Source organism: Leucoraja erinacea, unplaced genomic scaffold, assembly GCF_028641065.1.
Source record: "Leucoraja erinacea ecotype New England unplaced genomic scaffold, Leri_hhj_1 Leri_1005S, whole genome shotgun sequence".
NCBI classification, from domain to species: Eukaryota; Metazoa; Chordata; class Chondrichthyes; order Rajiformes; family Rajidae; genus Leucoraja; species Leucoraja erinaceus.
In genome coordinates, this window is record NW_026575237.1 from 35,001 (window position 1) to 40,193 (window position 5,193).

Consider the following 5,193-nt stretch of genomic DNA (forward strand, 5'->3'; position numbering starts at 1 on the left):
CCTCTCTCTCCCCTTCCCTCTTTCCCCTCTCTCCCTCCCCTCCCTCCCCTTCCTGCTCTCTCCCCTCCCCTCTCTCATCTTCTCTCTCCCCTCTCTCTCTCCTTCCCTCTCTCCCCTTCTCCCTCTCCTCGCTCCCCATTCTATTGCTCTCCTTCCCTCTCTCTCCACTTCTCTCTCTCCCCTTCTCTCTCCTTCCCCCCTTCTCTCTCCCCCCTTCTCTCTGGCCCCCCTTCTGCTCCCCCTTCTTCTCTCTTCCCCTTCTCTCCCCCTTCTCGTGGAAACCCCTTCTCTCTCCCCCCCTCTCTTTCCCCCTCGATCCCCCCTTCTCTCCCATCTACTTCCCCCCCCTCTCTCCCCCCCCTCCCCCACACTGCCCACCCACCCCACTATTCAGCGTTGATATCCCCAGTTTCCGCATGTTGTATAGTGATGCAACGTCATGTGTTTTGTTCCAATGCCGTGTATCATGTATGTGTATCCGCAGTTTCCACGTGTATCATGTATGTGTACCTCCAGTTTCTGTGCTGCTGCATGTAAGATTCTCACTAGACCTGCACCTCGCAATGAAACATTCGCTGGCTCAGCGGTAGAGTTGCTGCCTCACGGCGCCAGAGACCCGGGTTCCATCCCGACTACGGGTGCTGCCTGTACGGAGTTTGCACGTTCTCTCCCCGTGACCTGCGTGGGTTTTCTCCGGGTGCTCCGGTTTCCTCCCACACTCCAAAGACGTGCAGGTTTGTAGATTAATTGGCTTTGGTATAAATGTAAATTGTCCCTAGTGTGTAGGGTAGTGTTAGTGCAAGTTCATAGCAAAAGGATTTGAGTATTGGAGCAGGGAGGTTCTACTGCAGTTGTACAGGGTCTTGGTGAGACCACACCTGGAGTATTGCGTACAGTTTTGGTCTCCAAATCTGAGGAAGGACATTATTGCCATAGAGGGAGTGCAGAGACGGTTCACCAGACTGATTCCTGGGATGTCAGGACGGTCTTATGAAGAAAGACTGGATAGACTTGGTTTATACTCTCTAGAATTTAGGAGATTGAGAGGGGATCTTATAGAAACTTACAAAATTCTTAAGGGGTTGGACAGGCTAGATGCAGGAAGATTGTTCCCGATGTTGGGGAAGTCCAGGACAAGGGGTCACAGCTTAAGGATAAGGGGGAAATCCTTTAAAACCGAGATGAGGAGAACTTTTTTCACACAGAGAGTGGTGAATCTCTGGAACTCTCTGCCACAGAGGGTAGTCGAGGCCACAGTTCATTGGCTATATTTAAGAGGGAGTTAGATGTGGCCCTTGTGGCTAAGGGGATCAGGGGCTATGGAGAGAAGGCAGGGATGGGATACTGAGTTGGATGATCAGCCATGATCATATTGAATGGCGGTGCAGGCTCGAAGGGCTGAATGGCCTACTCCTGCACCTAATTTCTATGTTTCTATGTTTCTATGAGGAAGTGGGATAACACAGAACGGGCCATCGCTGGGCCAAAGGGCCTGTTTCCGCGCTGTGTGTCTGAACTAAATGAGCTGCATTGTCAGCTGTGGTTGCCAAAGCACTAAGCCACTTACTTGCTTTAACACTGCATGCGTGTGTTACTGATGCAGAACTAATCTGGCAAGCAGCGTACAAGCTGAATGTGTTCAGCCACTCTGCTCACGAAGGGGAAGTTCAGGAATGGAAGTTTCCTCACTCTATGGCAAAGTTGCAGTTGTTTAAGACGTTGGGGAGGCCTCGTTTAGAGTATTGTGTTCAGTTCTGGGCACCGTGTTATAGGGGGAAGATATTGTCCAGCTGGGAAGGGTTCGGAGAAGGATAACCATATAACAATTACAGCACGGAAACAGGCCATCTCGGCCCTACAAGTCCGTGCCGAACAACTTTTTTTCCCCTTAGTCCCACCTGCCTGCACTCATACCATAACCCTCCATTCCCTTCTCATCCATATGCCTATCCAATTTATTTTTAAATGAACCTGCCTCCACCACTTCCACTGGAAGCTCATTCCACACCGCCACCACTCTCTGCGTAAAGAAGTTCCCCCTCATGTTACCCCTAAACTTCTGTCCCTTAATTCTGAAGTCATGTCCTCTTGTTTGAATCTTCCCTATTCTCAAAGGGAAAAGCTTGTCCACATCAACTCTGTCTATCCCTCTCATCATTTTAAAGACCTCTATCAAGTCCCCCCTTAACCTTCTGCGCTCCAGAGAATAAAGCCCTAACTTGTTCAACTTATCTCTGTAACTTAGTTGTTGAAACCCAGGCAACATTCTAGTAAATCTCCTCTGTACTCTCTCTATTTTGTTGACATCCTTCCTATAATTGGGCGACCAAAATTGTACACCATACTCCAGAATTGGGCTCACCAATGCCTTGTACAATTTTAACATTACATCCCAACTTCTATACTCAAAGGATGTTGCCAGGACTAGAGGGTGTGAGCGTGAGCTACAGGGAGAGGTTGAGTAGGCTGGGTCTCTATTCCTTGGAGCGCAGGGGGATGAGGGGAGATCTTATAGAGGTGTAGAAGCCCTTGTGGTTGGCGATGAAACATAGAAACATAGAAATTAGGTGCAGGAGTAGGCCATTCGGCCCTTCGAGCCTGCACCATTCGCCATTCAATATGATCATGGCTGATCATCCAACTCAGTATCCCGTACCTGCCTTCTCTCCATACCCCCTGATCCCCTTAGCCACATCTAACTCCCTCTTAAATATAGCCAATGAACTGGCCTCAACTACCCTCTGTGGCAGAGAGTTCCAGAGATTCACCACTCTCTGTGTGAAAAAAAGTTCTTCTCATCTCGGTTTTAAAGGATTTCCCCCTTATCCTTAAGCTGTGACCCCTTGTCCTGGACTTCCCCAACATCGGGAACAATCTTCCTGCATCTAGCCTGTCCAACCCCTTAAGAATTTTGTAAGTTTCTATAAGATCCCCCCCCCTCAATCTCCTAAATTCTAGAGAGTATAAACCAAGTCTATCCAGTCTTTCTTCATAAGACAGTCCTGACATCCCAGGAATCAGTCTGGTGAACCGTCTCTGCACTCCCTCTATGGCAATAATGTCCTTCCTCAGATTTGGAGACCAAAACTGTACGCAATACTCCAGGTGTGGTCTCACCAAGACCCTGTACAACTGCAGTAGAACCTCCCTGCTCCTAGACTCAAATCCTTTTGCAATGAAAGCCAACATACCATTGGCTTTCTTCACTGCCTGCTGCACCTGCATGCCTACCTTCAATGACTGGTGTACCATGACACCCAGGTCTCGCTGCATCTCTCCCCCTTTCCCAATCGGCCACCATTTAGATAATAGTCTGCTTTCCCGTTTTTGCCACCAAAATGGATAACCTCACATTTATTGGATAACCTCACATTATATGTTTCTATGTTTCTATGTATCGAGGTACAGAGAGAGGCCTTGTTTGGCCTGCCATCCAATCTGATCGGATGGTACTATATGTAAATACAATCGAGTCAAACTCAAGCATGGCACGGTGGCTCAGCGGGTAGAGTCGCTGCCACACAGCGCCAGAGACCCGGGTTCGATCCTGACCACGGGTGCTGCCTGCGCGGAGTTTGCACGTTCTCCCCGTGAGTTTTCTCCGGGTGCTCCGGTTTCGTCCCACGCTCCAAAGACGTGCGTTGCTCCAGGTTCCGGTAAAGATTGTAACTTGTCCCTACTGTGTGTGTAGGATAGTGTAAAGAGGCTGTCCCACTGTGTACGAGTTCATTCAAGAGAATTTTGTGTGTGTGAAAAAAGTTCTCCTCATCTCGGTTTTAAAGGATTTCCCCCTTATCCTTAAGCTGTGACCCCTTGTCCTGGACTTCCCTAACATCGGGAACAATCTTCCTGCATCTAGCCTGTCCAACCCCTTAAGAATTTTGTAAGTTTCTATAAGATCCCCTCTCAATCTCGCAATGGCCGCTCGTAGGTACTCTGGGCTCTCGTGGACATTTCTCAACATGTTGCAAAACACCTCACAAGCTTACCGCGTTTCCCGAGTACCTGCCGTTAGCGTTACGAGCCGCTAAGAGACGCCCCCGAGCTCCGACGTACCCGTTACGTTCATTCTACGTACGTACGGGAAAGCAGACTATTATCTAAATGGTGGCCGATTGGGAAAGGGGGAGATGCAGCGAGACCTGGGTGTCATGGTACACCAGTCATTGAAGGTAGGCATGCAGGTGCAGCAGGCAGTGAAGAAAGCGAATGGTATGTTGGCTTTCATTGCAAAAGGATTTGAGTATAGGAGCAGGGAGGTTCTACTGCAGTTGTACAGGGTCTTGGTGAGACCACACCTGGAGTATTGCGGACAGTTTTGGTCTCCAAATCTGAGGAAGGACATTATTGCCATAGAGGGAGTGCAGAGACGGTTCACCAGACTGATTCCTGGGATGTCAGGACTGTCTTATGAAGAAAGACTGGATAGACTTGGTTTATACTCTCTAGAATTTAGGAGATTGAGGGGGGATCTTATAGAAACTTACAAAATTCTTAAGGGGTTGGACCGGCTAGATGCAGGAAGATTGTTCCCGATGTTGGGGAAGTCCAGGACAAGAGGTCACACCTTAAGGATAAAGGGGAAATCCTTTAAAACCGAGATGAGAAGAACTTTTTTCACACAGAGAGTGGTGAATCTCTGGAACTCTCTGCCGCAGAGGGTAGTCGAGGCCACACAGTTCATTGGCTATATTTAAGAGGGAGTTAGATGTGGCCCTTGTGGCTAAGGGGATCAGAGGGTATGGAGAGAAGGCAGGGATGGGATACTGAGTTGGATGATCAGCCATGATCATATTGAATGGCGGTGCAGGCTCGAAGGGCCGAATGGCCTCTACTCCTGCACCTAATTTCTATGTTTCTATGTTTCTATCCCTTCTCTCCAGAGATGCTGCCTGTCCCGCTGAGTTACTCCAGCAGTTTGTGTCTATCTTCGGTTTAAACCAGCATCCGCAGTTCCTTCCGACACAATTTGTTTTTTTCCAATGACCTTGACCTGAGTATCGGGAAAACAAAAGAAAACAGGATATCCTTTGTATAGACACAAAGTGGCCACTATTTTGCTGATTGTCAAAACACACAGAGAGACATTAATCGCCAGTCTTGGAATTAGGGGATGGAATTTCAAATACAAATACCTCTCCATTTCATTAGTCAGGGCGTTGTTCTGAAGCCAATGCAACTTCAGTCTACTTT